Genomic DNA, 27,882 nt, shown 5'->3' with positions numbered 1-27,882 from the left:
CACATGTCATCTTTTATCTTCTGGACTGAGATCTAGAATCCCACCTTAGTCTCTGGTTCCCTGCAAATGTTTCTCAGATTTCTTTATCTCTAGAGTTTCCACGTCCATCTGGTTATTACAGATGACTTGCAATATATGAAATAAGGAAATATACACTGTTGGTGTGTCCCTCAGTTATCTCTCTGAGGTTGAATGTGGGGCAGTATTGTTGAAGACACCTCACACTTATGACACAGGATTCAGATAATTCAAGTTGGATCAAACCTGCAAGCCTTCCTACAGTCTAGCTTCCGTGGTTCCAGAAAACTCTGTACAAGCTTCTGAGGAGGTTCATCAATCAACAGTGCTCCACTGCTGCAACAACACAAATAGTTACCAAAATGAAAAATGTCCAAAAAGTCCAATTGTGGGCAGTCACATGTTGGTGGTGACCAACAGCTGTCTATTTGGGCAGGAGGGAAATCATGCCTGGTCCTAGCAACTTAGACAACTTTCCAAGACTAGTGTGATTGGTACCCTAGGATAATAGCATGTATCATATTGTAACCCCTAAAAACCAGCATGAAGTGTTAACCTCAGGAACCAGGGAGAAGTTCCTACAGAATGGTCTTTCAAGAATGAGAACTTGGAACTTTGAGTGAAGAGTTATTTAACTGACTAATATGGAAAGGTTTGAAACCATCCTAGAACAGAGTTAATTCAATTCACGAATGGCTTTAATCTTCACGAGTCAAATTATTCTATTTGGGTTGTTAAAAACAATAGTGCAGCTGTAGAAACAAGGAAGAAGGTGATGACTGGAATTAATACACAGTTTGATAGTTTTGAATCCAATTTCCTTCTGCATGGTTGGAAATACCAAACTGCCACCTAATCCCTATGGTTTTTGAGCAAGAGAAATCAAAATTATATATATATATATAAAATATCTCGGCATGGTGATCTACAATGTTCCATGGTCTATGAATATTAAATATACTGTAAGGTTTGAGATAAACGAAGATGTTTGGATTAAAATTTAATTTGTATAAAATTAGTCAAATGCACGGTTTCTTCATTTGTGCTTCCAAGTTTTAGTTTGCATTTTCAGGAAACTTTAAAGAATTAACTGAGTGTAACAGTTCTCATAATTGTAAAATGTTTTGACTATCTAATAAAGCTAGGCTTAATTGCTACTACTCTGTAATCCTTTGATTGAGCGTGTCTTGTGTTTTGTTAACTTTCCCTCCTTCCACTAAAGCTTCAAAGATGTATTATGGATTTTAATAAATATATTTTACATCATGGATGATCTTATATGGGCCAATGACTCATTAGGGCACATCCAATGAACTTGTAAAGCAAACTTTGTGTTTGTCTACTATGAGTTTCCTGTGAATAATTTGCTTCTAGGCTCTAAGTGAGGACGAAAACACTTAGTTTAATCAGTTTATTATGCTGAAAAAAAGAGATGGATTCATCTTTCCCTTTCTATAATATCAGAATATATTATTTATCAACAAATTGCTAAGGCAAATTGGTTTTATTGGCCACAATGCCAAGCAGTTTCAATGTATCATAGATGCTATCATAATTAGAGTTTCTATTGCTTTGATGAAACACAATGAATCAAAAAGTAAGTTGAGGAGGAAAGAGTTTCTTTATCTTATACTTCATAGTGCTGTGCATTATTGAAGGGAGTCATGACAGAAACTCAAGCAAGGTAGGAACTTGGAGGCAGGATCAGATGTAGAGGCATGTAGGAATGATGAGGGAATTCTTCCCTCGGCTTTCTTAGTCTGTTTTGTTATAGAACTCAGGACAACCATACAATGGACAGAAATGGCTACCTGGGCTGAGACCTCTTCCTTCAATCAATAATTACTAAAACTTTTAGGGATGGATCTGTTGGAGGCATTTTGTCCCAGATGCTTCACAGTCTGGAGCAGGTTGAAAGAAGACACTCAGTAGGCTCTGGTTTAGCTTTATAGGCTGATAGTCTCTGGATATTCTAGATGTATAACTATACTAAATACTTGTTGATAGTTACTAAAAGGTCCTATAAAAGCATTCTTGTGCAATCTGAGGGTTTAATGCTTCTGGGTTAGGGGATCAACACCTGTAGCCTAGCAGTGGGTGATTAAGTAATGGAGACTTTGTTCTATCTCCACAGGAATTGTGTGGCTCTAACTTTCAGTCTGCTAGATGAATTTGCAGGACATAAAGAGAATACTTTGAAAAGTGATTTTAGCCTTTATTTCTAAGTTGTAAAATGTTTCTTATAAAAGCTCTCTAAGAAATAGGGGAACTCTTAGCTCTGCCTGAACCATGCTTGCCTAGAACCTGCCATGTTCCCACATTGATGATAATGGAGTGAACCTCTGAACCTGTAAGCCAGCTTCAATTAAATGTTGTCCTTATAAGACTTGCCTTAGTCATGGTGTCTGTTCACAGCTGTAAAACCCTAACTAAGACACTCCCCTTGAATTTGGGGGGTTAAATAAATAGGATGCAGAACTTGAAAGAGAACCTAGCAAGAGGCAGAGCAGATATGACACCAGGGCCTCTAGATAATCATATTAGAACTCCCACTCATTTGTCAATATTCTTGCACAGAGTAGAAGACTTGCCTATAAAAATCACCTTGAACTAACTCTGTTCCATTGAAGTCTATGGGGAATTCTTTGGAAACTTACTGTGTCCCCTTGATATTTCTGAGCACCACATTTGGCCGGACCATCAATAATTTAGACAGATTTAAGTTGTGTTGATTAGAATTGGCCTGATCTTCAAGCAATGTTTGGTCTTGGTCAAATGCACAGGTGTTCATCTCAAAGGCCTCTTGGATACTTGTTTCTCCTTTAGATTCAATCTTATTCAAGAAAGTGTTCTGGTTTGTCTTGTGATCAGTGGATATAGTGGATTGTTTTGGAGTGTGTGTCAGAACCTGAGGCAGAGACAGTTGTTTATAAGAGGTTTATAGCAAAAAATACAAGACCTATCCAGGGATATGTGTGTGTGTGTGTGTGTGTGTTTGTGTGTTTGTGTGTGTGTGTGTGTGTTTGTTCAGTACCCATAGACCCTCACAATAATGTATGTTAATTTTTTACTCTATCTATGCCTATTTCTTCTTTTAGGTTCCAGGAATAGGGACCATTAGTGTATGCTAGAACAAGCAAACTAATGAAACTTAATTCGTGGTAGGAAGAATGCATATGATAAACATTTTATCTAAGCCAAGGTTGTCATACACCTACAATTTTCTCTATGCAATCAAACTCAAACTAAATAGATAATTTATTTCAAAGCTTACAAATGAGATTTCTGAGAGAAGATAATAATTTTAATTATATACCATCTTGTTTTCTATGTATAAATTCTTCTGAAAATACTTGTTTTTGATTGCGTTTCAGTGGAGGATTTATTTGGGGGCAGAAATTTTCAAAAATATTTATAATGTGTAGCATTCAGCAATTTAATAAAGTTGCTGTGTGTTATAAATTATCAATACATTTGGTAATATTTTTCCCTTTGAAGGCAGGCTGGAAGTCTCCCAAGGGCTACTACAAGGAACAAACATGATGGAGAAGTAGGAAAGAGAATAAAAAAAGAGCAGGGATTGAGATAGAGAGAGAAGGGGAATTGGAGATGTGGGTACGTGTGACAGAGAGACTGAGGTCTTCATGCAGTAGGATTAGTAGGATGAGTAAGTAGGATGGTATAAAACATGTTGGAGCCTATGCAGACACATATTCAGCCCAAGAACCTATGCACAGCTTTGAAATTTCCCCTAGATCTGGGCAAAAAGGAAAGGTTCACTTTTTGGATTGGATCTTGGTCCAAGATGCTACTGGAGTCCACAGTGTTATCAATGTTCCATGCTTCTTTCCTAGACCTCAATGAAGCCTGGGATTCATATGGATGTTCACTGTCTGTTCAGCTGCCTAATATGTTAGTGATGTCTGAGGCATTGTTTTCTTTGAAGAGCCATGGTGATTTAGTGGCACCTGTAACCACCTTATACATTGTTGACATTGGTGGTCTGTTTACCTGGTGGGTGCCATTTTTGAGTCAGTGGTTCTGCTATGTCCAAGAGCCATATTGATGCCTGTTCTCTGTCTTAACCACCACATCTCATGTGGATTCCCATGGTCAAGGCTACTGCCTGAAGGCAACTTAATATCTGTGAGAGAGCTGACCCACCATGACTCAACAGGCTAGAGCACTGAGGAACATGCAGGGATCCATGCAAGTGAGGTAGGGGTGGCTCCACTCTGCTCAAGCCACTTCACAATTCTCCTTAACTGATGATACTTTTGGAGGGGATACAGGCAGAGAAAACTCATTGTCCAGTGGCAGCTTGCTACTATAATTTGACCATGCTACAGTGAATATATATACACAGCAAACACATTTATTTTCTTTCTTTTTCCTTCCTTCCTTCCTTCCTTCCTTCCTTCCTTCCTTCCTTCCTTCCTTCCTTCCTTCCTTCCTTCCTCTCTCTCTCTCTCTCTCTCTCTCTCTCTCTCTTTCTTTCTTTCTTTCTGTGTTGGTATAGATCTTGGGAAAAGAGTATCATATGTAGGCAGGCTGGTATTCGAGTGTGATGGGATATATGATGTGAGATTCCTAAATGATTAATAATCAATCATTAAATGTTGAAAGATCATAAAATATAGTTTATTATGAATAAATAATATGTCATCAAACTTGATTGGAAACCATGTGAGTGCTACAGAGGAATGAGGAGTTATCTCTTGACATTGAAGCCAACTTTATATCATAAACAGGCTAACAGATAATTTTGACTGTAGGTCTATATATATTCAACTGATTTTAGACAAGCGCCTTTTTTATTGCTGGTTTCTTCTGCCCCCATGCCATATTTCACAGTGATATACTTTGCAAGCTTTATATCTGAACATAACTTTTAATGCTTTACTCAATGACAGATATCTCAGTCCCCTTAATGTGTATCATTGATATCTTGTAAGTGTCATATATTTGTAGAACATCTGGTTGTTCAAGTATCTAGGTCCCACATTTCACTAGTGGGTCCTATAGAGAAGTGGAGAGTTCAACTTTAGTCTTTATCTTCATATCCCTGTTAAGTTCTTCAAGACCCAATGAGAATGCTGTTATCCAACTTACCATTAGGATTTCTGTATTCATATTTATTATACCACTTTAAAGAGTAAGCAGTTATATCTCAGATATTTATCCACATAACATTCAGCCTTCTTTCCATGACCATGGATGGCAGCAGCAGAGTTATGAGAAATAACATTGCTGATAAAGAAGACATGACTGAAAATAAACAGAAAAACCCTTGGTTAAATTAAGCAGTTCAGGGGACACAGAGGTAAACAACATATTGATAGAAGATAAGCTAGAGCAATTCTGGCTGACAAATTCATTAACAAAATAAGGAGTGGCATTTTGGGAGTTCCTGTGCTTTTATTATGCCAACCATGCATGTAATTGGAAGGATATGTAACCTAAAGTGTTGACTGATGTCCTTGATGTGTACCTGCAAAGATTAGACTAATCCCATTTTCTTTCTTCACACATCTATTCCTCTGTCCTCAAAAGCAAATAAGGGAAAAAAAACAGAACCAGTTCCAGTTTTATTATTATTATTTGGTGTGTACCATCTCTTGTTTTGCTCTTTCCTCCTCATAGCTTCAATGAATATTGAATATGTATTATGCAGCCAGGGTTGTCATCATACCGATATAATTATACAAACATCTTAGAAGTGGCATTTTGTGAAGAGCAATGGCAAGTTTTATCAAAGCAATTTTCCTTTTTTCTTCAATAAGAAATACAAACACAATTCCATATCTAGTTTATTTAAGCTAACTCAAACCATCTTTTATTAGATGGGCTGCTTCATATTTTCTTTAACCTCTGCTCAATGCATACAATTTCCTGTCTCAGGAATTAAGAAGTCCTACATTTTTTAGGTGTTGCTAATGGCCACCTAGAGTGATATGCAGTCACTTCTTTCTGGAATTCATATGAAAGGATTATATTGTAAAGTTAAGGTGTGACATCTTATTTTGTATCATCTAAACATTCAGGATCCTCAAAAATTTTTTATACTCATATAATTGCTTCAGAATTTTAACTGACTTGATAACAATGGAGAATCATGATCAGCAAAGATCTAGTGCAGAAGTGGAAACTATACATCCCCCTCTGTCTCTACCTTCTCATTCACATGACTCAGGAACTATCCAAAATCTTGGGTAAATCACAGCTAAGGAGTTTCTTTGAAATTGATTCCAGATGTTCTGGCTTCCACAGCTGGTGGTTCTGTCCCTGGGTTTTATGGTAAAAATACTAAAGTATCCAGAGTAGCTCTCAGATGGGAGCTTTGCAAGTGAAGTCCTAAGTAAAGAATTTAATGTCTTTCACTGTTAGAGCTGCTTGTGCTTCCCCCTGTGTAAAGCCTTCCTGGAAGTGGATTTGATTCTGACAGTTTGATCATTTGAATCCTGTCTCCATCTTTGTCCTGGTTTCCTTTTTTTTTTTTTTTTTTTATTTTGTTTGGTTTTGTTTTTGACATTTTGAGACAGGATTTTGCTCTGTAGTCCAGACTAGCCTCCAGCTCTTTGAGATTCCTACTTCAGCCTCCCAAGTGCTGGATTGCAGCCTGATCACACTCATCTGGGATCTCTGTTACTTGAAGGATGGTCAACTGTCAGCAGACAGTGTATAAACAAGCTAAGTCAGTCCAGGGGATCAACTGCAAGGGTTCGGGGTCTGGGGTCTTTTTTGTAAAGACAAGATGTCACTTGTAGCAGTTACCTGTCAGAGCTAGCGATTAGCAGTGCTACTACCTTTAAGGACTTCTCACATTTTTTCCAAAAATGTATTTATTTTTAAAAACAAAAATCAAGCAAGCCTTCTGCAGTCTAATTTTCCAGGAACAAGTCAGAATTTGGCTTCCAGCCTATCAGAAAGTTTGGACAGCAATAATTTCACACAGAAGTCACCTCTCCTTGCAGGAGACAGACAACATTTTGCTTGGTCACACACTCTTAATTTTCTAAATCTGGTTGGTACTTCTGTCATCATTGTATTCCATCCCAGCGGTCTGGCATGCAAGAGAACCCATCTCTAAAATTCAAAGTTTCCAAAATGAGATGTGCGGTTGTTGTTCTTGAGTTGGGCTTTATAACCAGTTCAATCATTAATCATTTGTTCCCGGCTTTTGGGGTCACTGCTGAGCCCAGCAGCTCCTTCTCCATCGCTGGTTCCTACACCTTCCACATCTTCCTTCTGCTTCTCACGGGCCCCCAGGTCCTTTCGAATGCTCTCAAACTCCTCAATGTCATCGAGCTTGAGCTCCAGGCAGGTTGGTTTCCTTCGCAGCATATTGAAGTCAACCAGGACTTCAGAGGAGCCAGAGCCCAGTGAGCTGTGGGCTGGTAAAATGGCAGGAGAGGAAAAGCTGCGGGTGCCAAGCCTCAGCTACAAACAGATGAATCAATCCACAGGATTATCCACAGGATCTAAGGGTCCTCAATGGGTAAATCATTCATTAATCAGATGTGTCCTGTGCTGAGCTATAGGAGTTTAAAGACACTGTTGAAATCTCTTTTCAGGCCTCTGCAGTTCCCCAGAACCTCAACTCCCACCATGATTCCATTGCTGCGCAGCACGAACGACCTTAATTTTCATTTTTTAAGACTGAGTAGTCCTTCAATTTCCCGTCCATACATTCCAAAGACTGAGTTTCTATTGTGTCACTAGCCTCTGTTATCTTCAAACAGATAACACTGTTTGTAAATACTTTGTAAATACTTGAAAATACTCCTGTTTTACCACGGAACTCACTTCCACACTCAGTCTTAGCAGGAGTTTCTTGTTCCATATGTTCAGTTCAGTTCAGCTTCTGCTGCAGGCGCCTATGGTTCTGTGGTTCTCAATGGCTCTTCCTTTCATTGGGGGGAGGGCACGTCTTTAGGGTTTTTAGGACAGAGGTGTTTGTGCTTTATTGGCTGCTGTTCCCAGAAGAGTGGATTGATTGCAGTTTCTCCTGAGTTCTGATTCTTGCTCATCCCAGCATCTGCTCAGTGGGTCAATAATCTACTATTTCGTCTTTGCCCCTAAAGATTTTCCTTTACTTTTATTTCCAGACAAGAGTTGGTGAGGGGAAACTTGTGCCCCTTGCCTCTCATTTTGTCTAGCACTTTTGGGGCATGGTTTGACTTTTTTATATTATTACTGTATTACTCAACATGTCTGTATTTTATACAGCCTTTCTTACTGATTGCCATGTTGCCTTGCTTTTCTGTGCTTCTCACAGTTTTGATGACATGAATATTTTGGTTTGCTTTACATTTTTTTCATATTTGTGAGCATTCAGTAGATTATAGCTTGGCTGAACACTATTTTTTCATAACAACATATATTTGTTGAAGAAAATATTTTTTATCCTTGACTTCATTGAAACATCTTGATACTTGATAGACATGTTTCACATGTGACAGTTTATTATCATAATAAGAAAGATTTGTAAAAAAATAACCAAATAAACCAATAATCCAAACAACAGAATAATATAATAATTCAATTGAAGCAGGATATGAAAAAATATCTTGAAATCATAAGATATTTTGTACACAGAATGAAATGTTTATGAAATTTTTTTATATTTGGTTTATTTCAAAATACCATTTTCTTTCTTTTTTCTTTTTTAAGGAAAGAAGGAAGGAAGGAGAGAGAAAGAAGGATGGAGGAAGAAAGAGAGAAAATCTTTTTAAGATTTATTTATTTAATTTATGTATATGAGTACACTGTAGCTGTCTTCAGATAAACCAGAAGAAGGCATCAGATCATACTGCAGATGGTTGTGAGCCACCATGTGGTTGCTGGGAATTGAACTCTGGACGTTTGGAAGAACAGTTGTTGCTCTTAACCACTAAGCTATCTCTCCAGCCCTCAAAATACCATTTTCATTGTACACTATTCTTAGATTTACAAAGAATTTGCCAACCTATTATAACACATTCTCAAGTGCTGTGTCAATTTCTTTGGTTTTATGATCATGTTTTAGCTTGGCATGTCTGTTAAGAATGAGTAACCAGTATCAGAGCACAAGGATTTTACATTTAACTTGTATTTCATAAATTTTCCCACATGTTATCTTTTGTCTTCTATGTTCTGGAATGAAATCTAGTATTCCATTTTAATCTCTGTTTCCCTCCAAAAGTTTCACAGATATCTTTATTTCTAGAGTGTATGTGTTTGTCTGGTTATTACCAAAGACTCCTAATATATGAAATAAGGAAATATAGACTGTCGGTGTACCCTCAATTTTCTCTCTAAAACTGAGTGTGGAACAGTATTGTTGAAAACACCTCACAACTAGGACACAGGATTCAGATAATTTGAGTTGGATAGTATCTGAAAGACTTCCTACAGTCTAGCTTCCATGGTTTCAGAAAACATTGAACAAGCTCTTAAGGGATGTTAAATAATCCATAGTGCTCCACTGTTTCAACAGCACAAAAAATTACCAGCAGGGCAAAATATTCAAAAAGCTCCAATAATGGGCACTCACATATTTGTGGTAACCAATAGCTGTCTATTTGGACTCAAGGCTCTCTTATCAGGAGAGAAATTATGCTTGGTCCTAGCAACTTAGTCAACTTTCCAGGGTTAGTGTGGTTCATGTGCTATGATAATAACGTGTATCTTTTATAACCCCTGAAACAAGCGTACAGTTCAGATACAATGGGGTTTCAAGAATAAGAACTTGCAACTTTGAGTGAGGAGTTAATTGATTCTTATGGGAAAGTTTATACCATCCTAGGACATAGGTAATTCAATTCATAAATGGTTTTAATCTTTAGGAGAAAATTTATTTCATTTAGCTTGTTGCAAACAATAATGTAGCTGTATATAAATGGAAGAAAATGATGGCTGCTTTTAATACACACTTTGATAGTTAAGAATTTGATTTTCTTTTTCATGGTTGGAAACACAACTATACCATGACGGTTCTTAACTCAGGGTTTGATAATTATGAATTTAACTTCCTTTTGCATAGTGGGAAACACAATACCATTCCAACTCTATCATTTTTGAGTCAGAGACATTAACGTAAAGGAATATACAAGGTATCTCTACATGGTGATCTACAATGTTCTAAGTTCTATGGATCTTAAAGACACTGTAAGTTTTGAGGTAAAAGAAGATATTTTGGATTCAAGTTTAATATGAAGAAAATAAATCAATGCACAGTTTCTCAATTTGCATTTCTACATTTTAGTTTATATTCACAGAAAACATTATAGAATCAACTGAGAGTAATAATTCTCATAATCATAAAATGGTTTTAATGTGTAATAAAAGTTATCTTCATTTGTAATCCTTTGAATGAGCCTGTCTTGTATTTTGTGACTTTCCCTCCTATAATAAAGTGTTGAGTATGTATTATGGATTTTGATGAATATATTTAATGTAACAAAAAGACTTAATTAGGCCAATGACTTCATTAAGACACATCAAATGGACTTTTAAAGCATCCTTGTGTGTGTGTGTATATCTGTGTGTGTACTATGGTTTTCCTGGGAATAATTTGTGTATTCTAAGTGAGAAAGAAACGTTGATTTTATAGCATATTATGCCAGAAAAAAATATGAATCAATTTATGTCATTCTACAATACAGGGATGGATTATTTTGCAACAAATAACCAAGGCAAATTGGTTTTATCGGCAACATTTCCAAGCAGCCTCAATTTGAATCATAGGTGGTATCTTAGTTAGGGTTTTTATTGCTTTGGGATACATGATGAACAGAAAGAAAATTGGGGAGGAAATGGTTTACTTATTTTATACTTTCATATTGCTCTGCATCAGTGAAGGCAGTCAGAACAGAAGCTCACAAAATGTAGGAACTTGGAGGCAGGATCTGAAGTAGAGGAAATGTAGGGATGATTATGACTGGCTTGTTTCCCTTGGCTTGTTCAGCTTGTTTTCCTATAGATCTCAGAAGCACCAGACAGTGGATAGAATGAGCCACATGGCCTGGTGTGGGAAGCCACATGTGCCGTTGCAGAGTGGCACAGGCTTCTGCTGGCCACCACACGTACATAGGCAGGAAAGTTCTTTGCCAAGATGAGGTTTTGAGAATTGACCAAAATTGACCAATCAGAAGAGAGAGATATTGACCAATCAGAAGAGAGAGAAATTGACCAATCAGAAGAGAGAGAAAGTAACCAATCAGATGTAGGAATGCAAATGAGGTAGTAAGCATCAACCAAACACAACACAATCNGGGTGTGAGACACGCCTCTCCTAGGCCTATATAAAGCAGCACCAGGGCTGGGCTGAGGGTCTTTTCGCCTCTGCAATCAAGCTCTCCCAATAAACGCGTGCAGAAGGATCCTGTTGCAGCGTCGTTCTTGCTGGTCGAGTTGGACGCGCTCAAGAGCCTGGGCCCTCTCCCATAAATCACTAATTACAAAAACACTTTATAGATGGATCTATTGGAGGCATTTTGAAGTTCCCTCTTTTCAGTTAACTCTAGATTGTGTGGCAAATTGACATAAGACTAGTCAGCACAGGTGGTCAATAGCAAACACAAATCTTTCATTCCAAGTTTAACTACTAACCTAGCTTCTGGACAAGATTTTAAAAAATCACACACCAATTCTTTCTGACTTGTATTAATGCTATACATGAAAATTAGACAATGGATACAAAAAGGTTAAAGAGATAAAAAGCTCAAAGAAGCTGATGCCCGTAGGTATGATATTTGATATAGATGAAAAAAACATCATTGTGATGTTTGTATTAGGTACTATTTGATCCAGGTGTTTCTTTGAAGCGCCAAGTCATAAGGACAATGTCTGAATCTGCCCTCTGATTGCATCAGCTTCAGGGACAAGACCCATGACCTTGCAGCAGTTTTTATAAGGCATGGAATCTGCATACAGACAAGTTCTTGGAAAAATAGTTGGCAATACAATCAGGCATTAACACAGGTGGGAATTAATAAACTAGATGCAAATCCTTGGATAGTTGGAAGCTCTTTGCCTCTTGGTGTGCTCATGAATAAACTAGGTATTTAGATGTTGATTGGTGGGGCCAAGGCAATTCAGTATAACACATTCTTTCCCTAAAGAGTACAGAATAGGTATTAACCTAGTTCTGGATGGTTTGGTGTGTCAATAAGTTTGCAATCTTAGATTTACACAATACATTCATATGTGCATATACTTTAATTTTCATTGATACATTCACTTTATGCTTCATTTCAACTATAAACAATTAGTTTTTATTAATCAGTTGTGTGTATGTGCCCAGATTCATTTTAATTTTTCTTTTTATTTAAACTCTTGATGAAATGGGAGCCTTCCAGTTTGCATCTGTGTCTGGAACTGGTCCACTGCCATAGGGCTCCATATCCAAGTGGTGCCAGGAGAGAGATAGTCTCCTAGGAGTGCTGACAGGCCTGTGAACACAGGTAGGATCACCAGAGGAACCCAACTGGAACCCTCAGGACACAAGAATCAAAGAGCAGTCTGAGATAGGAAAGTTCTGGTTTCCATCTGTGCCCAGAGCTGATTCTGTGCCACCGAGCTACATACACACACACTTCCAGGAGAGAGCTGGACTCCCAAGAATGCCTATACATCTGCAAGCACAGGTAAGACCACCACTTCTCTTCAAATTCCTGGCCCAAGAGGGACACTCCCAGAACCATCAGGACACAGGAACCAAGGATCAGCTGGGGACAAGATCCTTCTGGTTTCTGTCTGCATTGCAGATCTGACCCTGCACCACAGCTTGCCATACCAAAATTCCTCCAGGAAATAACTGGTCTGCTAGGAGTACTGACAAACAGGCTTACAGGAGGGACAAGCCACAGTCAGAGACAGTAAGACCAGCTAACAACAGAGATAACCAGATGGCAAAAGGCAAACTCAAGAACATAAGCAACAGAAACCAAGGCTATTTGGGACCATCAGAACTTAGTTCTCTGACCACAGTGAGCCCTGGTTACCCCAACACACCAAAAACGCAAGATTCTGATTTAAAAAAACACAACCCACGATGATGACAGTGGACTTTAAGAATGACATAAATAGCTCCCTTAAAGAAATGCAAGAGAACACAGGTAAACTAACACAAAACATCCAGGAATTCCAGGACACAATGAGAAGACCAAACCTAAGGATAATAGGTATAAAGAGAGTGAAGAATCCTAACTTAAAGGGCTAGTAAATATCTTCAATAAAATTATAGAAGAAAATTTCTCTAACCTATTGAAAGAGATGACCATGAACATATAAGAAGATTACAGAACTCCAAATGGAATAGACCAGAAGAGAAATTCCTTCCATCACATAATAATCAAAACAACAAATACACAAAACAAAGAAAGAATATTAAAAGCAGTGAGGGAAAAATGTCATGTAACATGTAAAGACAGACATATCAGAATTATACCAGACTTATCAACAGAGACTATGAAAGCTTGAAGATCCTGGGCAGATCTCATACAGACCATAAGAAAACACAAATGCCAGCCCAGACTACTATACTCAGCAAAAATCTAAGATACCATGCATGGAGAAACCAAGTTATTCCATGACTATACCAAATTTGCACAACATTTTCCCACAAATCCAGCCCTAAAAAGTATAATAGATGGAAAACAAAACACAAGGAGGGTAACTACACCCTAGAAAAAGCAAGAAAGTAATCTTCTTTCAACAAACCCAAAAGAAGATAATGACACAAACATAAAAATAGCATCAAAAATAACAGGAAGAAACAATCACTATTCCTTAAAATGTCTTAACATCAATGGACTCAATTCCCCAATAAAAAGACATAGACTAACAGACAGCTTATTTAAACAGAACCCAGCATCTTGCTGCATACAGGAAACACATCTCAGTGTCAAAGACAAACACTACCTCAGAATAAAGTGCTGGGAAACAATTTTCCAAGCAAATGGTCCCAAGAAACAAGTTGGAGTAGGGATTCTAGTATTGGATATTATCAACTTTCAACCAAAGGTCATGAACGAAGATAAGAAAGGATGCTTCATACTCATCAAAGAAAAAAAAATCCACCAAGATGAACTCTCAATTGTGAACATATATGCTCCAAATGAAAGGGCACCCACATCATAAAAGAAACTTTACTAAAGCGAAGTACACACATTGCGCCTCACACAATGATTGTGGGGGACTTCAACACTCCACTCTCATCAATGGAAAGACAATGGAAATATAAACTAAACAGAGGCACAGTGAAACTAACAGAAGTTTTGGACCAAATGGATTTAACAGATATCTATAGAACATTTCATCCTAAATCAAAATAATATACCTTATTTTCAGTACTGCATGCTACCTTCTCCAAAATTGACAATATAATTGTCACAAAACAGACCTCAACAGATATAAGAAGATTGACATAATGCCATGCCTCCTGTGAGATCACTATGGATTAAGGCTGTTCTTAAATACCAAGAAAAAAGAAGGCAAAAGAAAACCCACATTCACATGGAAGCTGAACAATGCTCTACTCAATGATAACTTGGTCAAGGAAGAAAGAAAGAAATTAAAGACTTTTTAGAATTTAATGAAAATGCAGGTTCAACATATCCAAACATATGGGACACAATGAAAGCAGGGCTAGAGGAAAACTCATGGCTCTAAGTGTCTCCAAAAAGAAACTGGAGAGAGCTTACACTAGCAGCTTGACAATACACCTGAAAGCTCTAGAACAAAAAGAAGCAAATATACCCAAGAGGAGTAGACAGCAGGAAATAATCAAACTCAGGGCTGAAAACAACCAAGTAGAAACAAAAGGAACTAAACAAAGAATCAAAAAAACTAGGAGCTGGTTCTTAAGAAAATCAACAAGATAGATAAACCAATAGCCAGATTAACCAGAGGGCACAGAGACAGTATCCAAAGTAGCAAATTCAGAAATGAAACGGGAGATATAACAGAACCCAAAGAAATCCAAAATATCATCAGAACCTACTACAAAGGCTATACTCAATAAAACTGGAAAACCTGGATGAAATGGAGAATTTTCTAGACAGATACCAGGTACCAAGTTTAAATCAGGATCAAATAACAGATCTAAAGAGTCCCACATCCCTTAAAGAAATGGAGCACCCCTTAATAGGCTTACAACCAAGAAAAGCCGAGAACAGATGGATTTAGTGCAGAGTTCTATCAGACCTTCAAAGAAGACCTAATTCCAATTCTCCTCAAACTATTTCACAAAATAGAAACAGAAGGTACTCTACCCAATTCATTCTATGAAGCCACAATCATTCAGATACCTAAACCACAGAAAGACCCAACAAAGATAGAGACTTCAGACCAATTTCCCTTATGAATATCAATGCAAAAATAGTCAATAAAATTAGCACAAATGGACTCCAACAACACATCAAAAAGATCATCCATCATGATCAAGTAGGGTTCATTCGAGGGATGCATGGATGGTTTAATATATAGAAATCATCAATGTAATCCACAATATAAGGAAACTCAAAGACAAAAACGACATGATCCTCTCATTAGATGCTGAGAAATCATTTGACAAAATCCAACACCCATTCATGATAAAAGTCTAGGAAATATCAGGAACTCAAGACCCATACCTAAGCATAATAAAAGCAATCTACAGCAAACCAGTAGCCAACATCAAATTGAATGGAGAGAAACTTGAAGCAATCCCAGTAAAATCAGGGAGTAGACAAGGCTGCCCACTTTCTCCCTACCTAGGCAATATAGTACTTGAAGTCCTAGCCAGAGCAATTAGACAACAAAAGGAGATCAAGGGGATACAAATGGAAAAGGAAGAAGTCAAAATATCACTATTTGCAGTTGATATGATAGTATATATAAGTGACCCTAAAAATTCCACCACAGAACTCCTAAACCTGATAAACAGCTTCAGTGCAGTAGCTGGATATAAAATTAACTCAAGCAAATCAGTGGTCTTTCTCTAAACAAAAAGTAAACAGGCTGAGAAAGAAATTAGGGAAACAACACCCTTATCCTTCACAATAGTCACAAATAATATAAAATACCTTGGTGTGACTCTGAGGAAGTGAAAGATCTGTATGACAAGAACTTCAAGTCTCTGAAGAAAGAAATCTAAGATCTCAGAAGATGAAAAGATCTTCCATGCTATCTTACTGAAAGCAATCTACCGATTCAATGCAATCCCCATCAAAATTCCAACTCAATTCTTCACAGAGTTAGAAAGGCAATTTGCAAATTCATCTGGAATAACAAAAAACCTAGGATAGCAAAAACTAGTCTCAACAATAAAACAACCTCTGGTGGAATCACCATGCCTGAACTCAAGCTCTACTACAGAGCAATTGTGATAAAAACTGCATGGTACCTGTACAGCGAAAGACAGGTAGATCAATGGAATAGAATTGAAGACCCAGAAATGTACCCACACACGTATGGTCACTTGATCTTTGACAAAGGAGCTAAAACCATCCAGAGGAAAAAAGACAGTATTTTCAACAAATGGTGCTGGCTATGTTGGTGGTTATCATGTAGAAGAATGTGAATTGACCCACTCTTATCTCCTTGTACAAAGATCAAGTCTAAGTGGATTAAGGAACTCAACATAAAACCAGAGACACTGAAACTTATAGAGGAGAAAGTGGGGAAAAGCCTCGAAGATATGGGCACAGGGGCATAATTCCTGAACAGAACAGCAATGGCTTGTGCTGTAAGATCAAGAATTGACAAATGGGACCTCATAAAATTGCAAAGCTTCCGTAAGGCAATAGACACTGTCAATAAGACTGAAAGGCCACCAACAGATTGGGAAAGGATATTTACCAATCTTAAATCAGATAATCCTATTAAAATATTTCTACAGCAAACCAGTAGCCAACATCAAAGTAAATGGTGAGAAGCTTGAAGCAATCCCACTAAAATCAGGGACTAGACAAGGCTGCACACTTTCTACCTACCTATTCAACATTGTACTTGAAGTCCGAGCCAGAGCAATTGGACAACAAAAGGGAATCAAGGGATACAAATTGGAAAGCAAGAAGTGAAAATATCACTTTTTCCAGATGATGATAGTATATATAAATGAAAATTAAAATTCCACCAGAGAACTCCTAAACCTGATAAACAGCTTCAGTGCAGTAGATGGATATAAAATTAACTCAAACATCAGTGACCTTTCTCTACACAAAGGATAAACAGGGTGAGAAATAAATTAGGAAAATTTTTTCTACTGAGTCTTCAGATCTCGACCTGCTCTATCTAACCAAACTTCCTGCCATGGTTTTATATCCCACAGCTTATCTTAATCTCAATGGTTCTAATGTGAAATGTGAAGCAGGGGCAGAAGAATAAAGCAGCAAAGAATGGACCCTGTCTCAGATAAAATGTAATATGAGGACCAAGAGCCAAGTTATCTGCTAATTATCTGATATGGCATGTGAAATTGCCTTCAGTCTCAGGAGATAAATAACGCCTTCTTCCTCTAAGCATACACATGGTTCCTAATCAAGTCTGATGATATATTGGTCATTCATAATGAACACTTTTTTATTACCCTTTCAGCACTTGTTTATTTATTTATTTATTTATTACTGATATTGATTATTTGGAATCGTGTTTCATTCCCCAAATCACACTCACTTCCCAGTAATTTCATGTCTGTCCACCCTTCATCTGTGATCTTTTCCATTCCAAAAAAATATAAAGTTCATTTTGTATGGCCCATACATTCACTTAGGAATGCTCAAAGTTGTAGTAGCCAGCCCATCAAGACAGGATTAGTTTTTCTCTCCCTTTATCAAGTCCAGAAGTAATCAGGTAGAAAGAAATTTGAGAGGGCCTGAGGTGAATGTGGCCTGATCTCTCCTGCCTATGCTGTCCTCTGTATCTCATTGCTGTAGGGTGGTGAGTGGTTAGGGTCACCTCCCCATAAACATTACCCTGGCTTCAGGCAACAGGCACTGCCCACGGGCATTCATGCACAGGCTGCAACAACATGGCCCTTATCCATATCAACACCACTGATTCAATCATTGCACTCAGCATCTGCACAGACCACGAGCCTCAAGACAGTTCAACATTATGACACATGCCACTAACATCAGCATAGCACCATATGGCAGCAAAGCCTGAGACATCACTGAGGCATCGGGCAGCTGCATGGATGGCAAATATCCACATGAATCCCAGATTTCATTGAGATCTGGGGCAGCAGCATGGACCACTGACACCAAAATGGACTCCAGTGGCATCGTGGACTCAATGGATTTTAGAGGTGGTCCAGTCCATTAAATGAATCTTTCCTCCGTGGCCCAGAGTCAGGCAATAATAAACCAGGCAAGAGGTTCTGGGGATGAGTCTGTGTCTGCATGAGCTTTAAGCTGTTCTTCATCATGGAGAAGGCCTTCACCTACAGAGCTGAAGGCTAGTCTTCAGTACAAGGCCTCTCTGTGCTCTCAGCACCAACCGATACCAAGCCTGCTGCCCACCAAGCCAAGGAGCTAAGGACCCTCCACCCCCAACAAGATGGAGCTTCCCTGTCCCCTTCTGCCCTCAGCTTCAGGCTAGACACTGTCCCCAGCCTGTGGGCCCCCTACTCCATTCTCTGCTATTCTGTGATTCCAAGTGGTGCCTGGATGTCCAAGGGCCTGAGAACCCCATGACCCTGACCTTCTTGCAGGCCTCAGGGGACCTTCAGAAACAGGATTTCCCACCCCTCAGACTGCACTCTCTCACTCTTGAAGTGGTGCCTTGGCACATGTATACATCCCAGCACTTGCCCTGCTTGTGGAGGGTGATAAGTGCAGTCAAATTCCCAGTATTCTGCCTCCCCAAGCAGCCATGCTCTATGGTGGAATAGACAAAGGCCCACAACCCAACAATAAGCATTATATCTGAATTCAATTTTTAATGCTTTACTCACTGACATATGTCTCAGTCCTTTAATGTGCATCGTTGTATGTGTGTGTGTGTCTGTGGTACAACCTTACTCTCTATTTCTATAGCATTGGTAAATGCTACAACAACCTAAAGAGAATCTTTAACCTAACATACCACCAAGAATTCTGTACTCTTATTTAATTTTACAAAATATCTGTTATATCTGAGATAATTATCTATGTAAAACTTACCCTTTCTTCAGGGCAAATTGATGAGAGCTGCATAATTATGAGAAACAACATCACTGGGAAAGAAGTCATGGCTGACACTAAGCAAAGGAAAAAATCTGGTTCAATTAAACAGTCCATGGAATATAGAAGTAACAAATACATTTGTAGAAGAAATACCAAAGAAACTATGGCTGCCTAAGTAATTTACAAAATAAGGGAAGAGTTGATATGTGAGGTTGCTGTATTGGTTCACTTTGCCTTTAATTGGTAGAATAATAAAGGATCTGGCTGATGTGCACCTGCAAAAGCTAGTTTGGTCTACACAGGTCTATTCCCCTGTCTTCACAAGAAAGCTGGGAAGAAAATTTCACTTTTTATTTTCCGAAAAAAAAATTCTGCACACTGTCCTGTATTTTGCTATTCCCTTTTTATAACTTTCATCTATACTGGTTGTAAATTAAGGTGCCAGGATTTTGATTATGTAGATAAAAATATGGCAACACCCTAGAAGTAGTGTTTTGTGGAGAGCAATTGCAAGTTACATAATCTTTCCTTATACTTGGATATATTTTCATGTTTTCCCTTCAGTATGAAAATATAATCACAGTTAATGAAATGTAACATCTAAGGTCCCTCAATCCATATTTCTTTAGATGTGCTGCTTCCTATGTTCATTGTGATTTAAATATCCTCTGCTAATTACACACAAAATCCCTTGTCACACTAAGTCCTACATCCTTCAGCTGTTTCTAAAGACACTTAGCATGGGATGTACCCTCAGTCCTTTTAGAACACATATGAATTAATTACTTTATTGCAGTGTAACATCTAATTTTGTATTCTGTGTACACATTTCAAATCCTCAAATTTTTTTGTTTGGCCATACAATTTGTTTCAAATTTTGTATTGTCAGAATGACAATGGAGAGCCATGATCAGCAAAGATCTGGTATATTTTATATTTTTTATATCATTCTCTTTCTTTTCCTCCCTTCAAGCTTTCCTATGAACTCTGTTATGCCCACTTTCCAATTCACTTCTTGCTTTTTCATTGTAATTTATATTCAGAATTAGAGTCAAAACATGCCCACAGAGATCTCTACTATCTTTTTTCCTTGGTCTTCCCTCAAAGACACCAGTCACTGCCCAGAATCTGGAAATCTCAGTGCCCATACATCCCAGAGTGACAGCCTTTGCTCTTGTTCATGGTGGACCAGTGAAATAGGAACTGTAAGTAATGCTTTGCATCCCTATGCCACTTACTGAGTATCTAAGTTTAAGCAAAATGTGGCCTTAGTCAATCATGGCAGATGAGGAAATGCATTCGATTTGAGTTTTCTAGCCATCAGAGTCCTGTGTTTCTCTTTACTACTGTCCTGACCAGATTCATTTTCCAGTTTGCTTGGGAGGCCTTCAGTTTCCCTGTGGATTTCAAGGAGTGAGGCTCTGATGTGTCACTAGCCACTGAAATCTTAGCATTGTAAATATTGTCATCTTGCCATGGCACCTGCTCTTACAGTCTACAGGCTTGGCTTAAACACTTTTTTGGTCTTTTTAACTTATTCAGTTTACACCTGGCTTACTGTCCCTTCCTGGTCACTTCCTCTCACAGTCCCCCCTTTCCTTCTCCTCTGGGAGGGTAGGGTCCCCCCTGGGTGCACCCCTCCCCCAATCTGGAACATCAAGTCTCTGGGAGGCTAGGCATTTCCTCTCCCACTGAGGTCAGAAAAAGCAGCCCAGCTAGTAGAACCCAAACACAGGCAACAGCTTCCTTTTTCTATAGGCTTTCCTACCGGTTCACTCCTATTTCAGGCTCCTGTGTCTTTCTCTGTGCTTCTCAAGAGTCTTTAGATTTCATTGTGTGGAGGGCGGGGCTTGTAATGAATGAGGCCAGAAGTGGTTGCGCTTCACTGGCTATTGTTCCTAGCAGAGTTTTTTGAGAGCAGAGTTTGTTTTATGTTCTGCTTTTCTCACCAGAATATTTAACAGAATGATATGGGATAGCACCCTTGAGTAATTTCCCAGAATCTGCTTGGTGGGTCAGTAATCTACTATTTTATTTTGCTGTATTTTTCTCCAGTGGATTTTCCTTTATTCCCTTTAAAGTGAGAACTGTGGGAAGAATTCTCCTCTTGTCCACACTTTGTTCTAGTACTTCTGATCACCTCTTGCTTTTACAACTGTAGTTGTAGTAAGCAATATTGTGTAGTATTTTACCTAATATTCTTATTCTACATTTTACTGCAATGCACCCTTGTTTGTCAACACTTCTCATGGTTTTCATTACATGGATTTTTTTTTCTTCCTTTCTTTCTCTCTTTCTTTTTTGATCTGTGATGATATAATAGAGTATTGCTTGCCTCTATTCTACTAATTTTATCAACAAGTAATTCTGGAAAATAAGAATTACTTATCTCTGGTAATATTAGTGAATCTGGATACTTCATAGCCACATGATTCACTGTCATAATATGAAAGGTCCATGGGAAAATAAAACAGAATAAAGCAGTAATTATGTGGAGAGATGAAAAACTCAGATAGATGATTAAAAATATTTTGCAGAAGTTGACTTCCATTCAGCGGCTGCCTTTGTCTTCCCCCAAACCCGCCTGAAAATGTCATACTTCGGCCTGGAGACTTACAACAAAAACCAATCTGAGGAAAACATGGATGAAGAAAGTGTGGTTTTAACTCTGGTCCCATTTACTGAGGAACCAACCACAGACTATCCTCTGGAATCAAATGTTTCTTCTTCAACTATAGACCACAAATCACCAGCCCATTCTCTGGTGAGGCATGAGGGAATCAAACACCCAACAAGAACCATACCAAGCACCTGTCCTGCGCCCAACCTGCCTCCTATTAATGATGTGCCCCGGAACACTCTTTGGGAGTGGTGTTGGTATCATAACTTGAGTACGGATGGCAAGAAAGCTGAGGTTTATTGGAGACTTCGGAGACACTCATATTCTAAACAAGAATGTTATATTCCCAATACATCTCATGAGGCCAGAATGAAGCAGGATCACAAGAAACCTTGTGATCAGAGGAATCTGGCCTCCAAGCAGCTGCCAAAGTAGGAAGCAGGAGGGTGGTATCCTGGAAATTCTAACTTCACCTAAGGGGTCCACATTTGCAGCCTGGACAAGGATTGCCATGAGAGTAGCCCAGTCAATGATTATGAATCAATGTCCTCTTCCCTCTAACGTGGAGACCTTTCTGCCAGAAGTCATTGGATTCAGATGGTATGTTGTTCATGGCAGGCAGCTCCCTGCAGATAAAAAAGGCTGGGTTCACCTGTAATTTCTTGCTGGTCAGACCTGGGTTCCAGATACTCCCCAAAGGGTGAATTTTATCTTCCTGTTACCAACCTGTATTATCCCAGAACCAGGAGTGGAAGATAATTTTCTGTGTCTTGAATGTGTTCTCAGCAACAAGAAGATCATTAGAAACTTTAAAACTAGAAGCTGTGCAAAGAAAAATGCCCAACCCCTAAATATGCTGCCTTTGACAAGATTTTACTTTGATCTAAAGGAAGAAGCAAAGAAAAACATTCTGTGATCCCTATAATGGCAAAACAAAACAAAAGCAAAAAAACAAAACAAAACAAAACAAAACAAAACAAAACAAAACAAAACAAAACTGGACGTCAGTCCTCAGAAGCCCCTCCTCTTGCCTCCCAGCAGAGTGGAGACTGCAGACAAATAAGCATCCATCACTCTAACAACACCCTGCTTCATCTTTACGTCTTTGACAGAACCTCATGGCCTTGTGCTGAATTTGCTAAATGCTTAGCTATCTGAAAAATGATTTTGTTTTAGTGGGTTTTTTTGTGTAGTTTTTAATATAGATTTTGGGGGTGTGTGGAGTGGAGAGCAGTTTCAAATTAGCAAAGCAGAAAGTTTTATATATATATATATATATATATATATATATATATATATATATATATATATATACATACAGGCTTTATCATGTAGTAACTCTAGGGGGCCTGGAAATTCTAGGTCGACCAGATGTGATGGTCTTCCTAAGTGTTGGGATTTACAAGCCCGTACAATATTGCCTAGCCAGTACTGATACATTTTTTACTAGTATTGAGTTCATTGCTTGTGCTAAACAATCTGGGTGTTGACAAGTGTTTAGAGTGCCATACATTTGAAATCATATAGTATGCTACTGTTCAGATTGGTTTTTACTTAGCAATATGCATGTGAGAAACATCCATGTCCTCGATTGATTTTTCTTTTTAATGCTGAGATTCCATTGTCCAAGATGTGCCTTATGAATTGATGCTATTACTGGTGGATACCTGGTTGGTTTTTTATATATTTAAGACAGGGTCTTTTGCAGCACAGGCTGGCCTTGAATATTTTAATTTTTTAAAAATGGTATTACTTGACATTTCCCACTCTGAAAAAAATATTTTGCAAAAAATAAATGAAATCTCATTGAGCTAGGAAAATCTATTATTACTGGTTCATTTTGAAATATTATTATCATGTTGGAGTTTTCCTCATCTTAAAAGAAATTTGAAGACCTTACATCCAAGTTCTAAATACTCCTCATTTTTTGATAGCATGTTCTGTTATATGTTCTCACCTTAGTTTAGTCCATTTTGTACTATTGACTGAGTATTTGCTTTACAGAAGCCTTTCATTTTCATGAGTTCTTGTTGGCAAATTGTTGATCTCAGGACCTGAGATCACAAAGATTGATATTCTGTTCACGAAGTTGTCTCCTGTACCAAAGAGTTCAAGTTTATTCACCCACTTTCTGTTCTACTGGTTTTACATTGTAGTCTTCGATTTAGTTGGACTTAGATTTTATGCAGGGTGATAAATATGGATCCATTTGCATTCTTCTACTTGCAGACATCCAATTAGACCAGCCCCATTTCTTGAAGATGATTTCTTTTTTTCCATTGTATAATTTTGGCCTGTTTGTCAGAGATCAAGTGTGTGGCTTTTTTTTAATGTAATAAATTTTTCTGTTTCTATACCAATTCCATGCAGTTTTAATTGTTATTGCTCTGTAGTAGAGCTTGAAGTCGGGGATGCTGATGCCTCCAGAAGTTATTTTATTATTCATGATTGTTTTAGCTATCCTGGCTCTTTGCTTTTTCATATGAAGTTGAAAATTACTCTTTCAAGGGCTCTAAGTATTTGTGTTGGAATTTTCATGGGAATTACATTGATTCTGTAGATTGCTTTTGGTAATGTGGCCATTTTCCCTATGATAGACCTACTGTTCTATAAGCATGGGAGATCTTTCCATCTTATGAGTTCATCCTCAATGTCTTTTCTTTCCAAAGACTTGAACTTCCTTCCATATAGGTCTTTTACTTGCTTGTTAAGAGTTACACAAAAATATTTTATATTATTGTTGCTATTGTAATAGTGTTGCTTCCCTAATTTCTTTCCAGGCACATTTCTTGATTGTATAAATGAGGGCTACTCGTTTTTATTCATTTTTTAAAATTAATTTTGTACCTATTCATTTTGCTGAGGGTATTTATGAGCTGTAGAATTTCTGTGGTAAAAAAAAATTGGGGTCCCTTATGTATACTACTATGTCATCCACAAATTGCAACACTTTGACTTCTTTCTTTCCAATTTGTATCCTCTTGATCTTCTGTTTTATTGCTCTAGCTAGATCTTAAAGTACTACATGGAATAGATAGGGAGCAAGTGGGAAGGAAGCCTTGTCTTGTCCCTGATTTCAGTGGAATTGCTTTAAGTTTCTCTCCATTAAATCAATGTTGGCTATTTACTTGCTGTATATTGCTTTTATTATGTTTACATATGTTGGATGGAAAGAAGGAACTGGGTAGATGAGGAGTTGAGGAAGTGAATGGATATAGCAGCCAGGCGTGGAAAGATTGTCAGCTGGAGAGGGCTGGGAGTAAGAATGAACATGGGGGGCATCTCTTGTGACTAGTGGAGGTATGGGATGAAAGAGGAGATGGGATGTCCACTGGGGTGATTCTAGTTAAAAGTCCTACTAGGGAGGGATACAAAGACTCAAGTGGAAATCTCCTGTAGCCAGGGAGACTTCCAAAGGAAAGAGGGAGACATCAATTCACCCACAAAATTTTGACCCAAAATTTGTCTTCCCTGCAAGATATGTAGGAACAAAGATGAAGCAGAGACTGATGAAACAGCCAACCTAAGATTGCCTCAACTTTAGACCCATCCCACGTGAGAAAGTCAGCCACTGATACTTTTACTCTGCTATGCTTGCAGATAGGAACCTAGTATAACTGTCACTTGGGAGTTTTCACCCCACAGGAAATGGAGGCAGGTGCAAAGACATACAGCCGAACATCAGGAGGAGCCTGGGAAGTCCTTTTGAGGAGTCAAGGATAGAAGTGAGCAAATCAGAAGGGTCAAAGACACCAGAAGACCCACACACTCTAGTAACCTGGTGCTATAGGGGTTCACAGATTCTGGGCTAGTAACCAGTGATCATGCAGAAGCTGGACCTAGAACCCATACACATTTGCAGCAAATGTGCAGCTTGCTCTTCAGGTGGATCCCCTACAAGTGGAGCCCCAGGGTGGGATGAGGTTGGACATAAAACCATGCCAGGAAGTTAAGGAAGGTAGAGCAGGTAAAGACCTGGAGACTAGGTGGGCACACACCTAAGTCTTAGCTGACTCCCAGCTCCCTGCCAGACTTCTGGCTTTCAACAATTGCTATGCTTCTCACATCAAAGGGATGTGACCAGAAGTCAAGTAGGCTCAAAACAGAGCTCTCTAAGCTAACACACTACCTAGAAGCCCTGAGGGCATAGCCCATAAGCTTCTCTACCCAGACATTCCTCCCTGCAAAAGGTATTTAATCTCAGGCTCACCCTGAGAGATGGGGATGGTTTTATACATCTACTTTCTGCGATGACAATAAACTATTTGGAACCGTAGACTACCTCTTTTCATCAAGGTTTTCTGTAGAGAGCGATGAAGGCAGCTTTCACTTACAGGGCCTCAGCCTAATCTCCCAGAGAAATTCTCTCAGTGCTCCCAGCCACAATCACCACCAAAGCTACTGCCATCAAGCCAAGGACTATCACCAATAAGACTAGCCGGGTTTCCCCTTTCCCCCAGGTCCCAGGCTTCCAGCTTCCTTCTCTGAGCTTCTGAAATTCCCAGGGGTGTCTGGATGTTCAAGAGCTTAAGTACCCCAAGACTTTGGGAAACCTCGAACCAGTCCCAGCTTTCCCACATTTAAGACTGTGCTTTCCCACCTCCAAAACTGTGCCTTGGTACTTCACTACAGCCCAGCACCCGCCCTTGCAGGCAGCGGCATGGGCTAACGACTGTCAAACTCCCCACATTCTGCCTCCATATTGGGCCGTGCCTAGTGGTAGAGCAGACATGGGTCCACAACCATACAAGGTGGTATACAGGGGACCTTCCCTTTTCTGAGGAGAAGGGGAGAGGCTAATGGCAGAATAACTGGGAAGACAGGAGGAAGGGGGCCTGTAATTGAGATTAAAAAGAAATTTAAAAAAGAACAAAGTAGCAACAACAGAAATTTAGGAATATTAAGGAGATCCATTCTCTGAGAAGACTCTCAACACTCGCTAAGATTTTTTTAAGGTGCTTTATAAGGTATGTACTGTGAAGATTTAGGAGGGTTATAACCCTACCAGGCCTCCAGAATTGGGTGGAGGAGCAGAAGTAGCCCTTTGAGATGTAAGAGGGAAGGCTGTTCTATTTTCAAAGGCCTGCTATGAAGAGCAGGTGCTTTGCCAGCCACCGTGTCTGAGATTTTGAAGAACCTCAATGATTGAAATGAACCTACCTGAAATAAATATGAACATCAAGCTCAGAGTAGCTCTTCTTTTCCACATGGATATGTGGACATATGTATGGGAATAAAGACCCGCACAAGACTGAGCTTGTCAACATTCAGTCATAGATGAGAGAGGGTCTTTTTAGACAAAGGCCATCTCTGTAAAGAAAAGGCAGTTGATAACTGTTGGAGCAGGTGGAGTCATTATCTTTAATGGCTTAGCCACTGCCATTTGCTTTTGTTCTAAGGATCCCTTCATACATATGACCATGTGTCTATGCCTGGTTAAATCCAGTGAAATCCAAAACAAAGACAATAACAACAACATAAAACACAAACAAACAAAAAGTGAAACGAAACAAAAAAAGAAAAAACAAAACAGCTAAACATGACAGGAGAATGGTTCATTGAGAACTGTGTTTATAGTTTATGGGAAATGGAGGGAAATAAGAGAGTATGATTTGTAAGAGTAATTAAAATGTATCACATATTTTTATGAAATTACCAAAAAAGGAAGTTAAGAGAAAAAAATCCTATAGGCAATGTTTTTTTTTAAAGCCATAAATGTTCATAGTCTGATGCAAAAATGTATTTCTGTTCACATTTGATCAGAATACAGTGAGGAAGTGTGTCCTATCATGACTGGGAATCTTGCCAGAAAATATGAGATGAGCATATAAAGAAAAGAAGGTCAGGCCATTGGTTCTGAAATGATGCTAATTTCTAGCAGCCTGATTCTTCTACAGCTGGTTCAGAACACTTTCTTTGCAGCTCTTAGATTTACTAGGAGGAGAGCATAGTTTATTGTGTTTATTTAGAGTCTCCAGTCTCCTTTATCTGGGTGTTTAACTAAAGATGTTGTAGGATGTGAAAGGGAGCCTAATAAAAGGTACAGCACTTAGGACATGAGGAACCTCTTTGTTAACCATAACTGGAAATAAAGGCATTTTTCACTAAGTT

General features: G+C 38.6%; 3 pseudogenes; 1 reads left to right on the top strand and 2 right to left on the bottom strand.

Annotated features, from left to right (window-relative positions):
- Window positions 1–248: 248 nt before the first annotated feature.
- On the bottom strand, window positions 249–19,229 carry LOC110312252 (annotated as a pseudogene).
- LOC110284335 lies at window positions 7,105–7,362 on the bottom strand (annotated as a pseudogene).
- Window positions 19,230–21,741: 2,512 nt separating the features above from the next.
- LOC110312251 lies at window positions 21,742–22,687 on the top strand (annotated as a pseudogene).
- The last annotated feature ends 5,195 nt before the right edge of the window (window positions 22,688–27,882 follow it).

Source organism: Mus caroli, chromosome 17 (genome assembly GCF_900094665.2).
Source record: "Mus caroli chromosome 17, CAROLI_EIJ_v1.1, whole genome shotgun sequence".
NCBI classification, from domain to species: domain Eukaryota; kingdom Metazoa; phylum Chordata; class Mammalia; order Rodentia; family Muridae; genus Mus; species Mus caroli.
The sequence above is the reverse complement of the archived record's forward strand: the minus strand, read 5'-3'. Positions and strand labels throughout refer to the sequence as shown.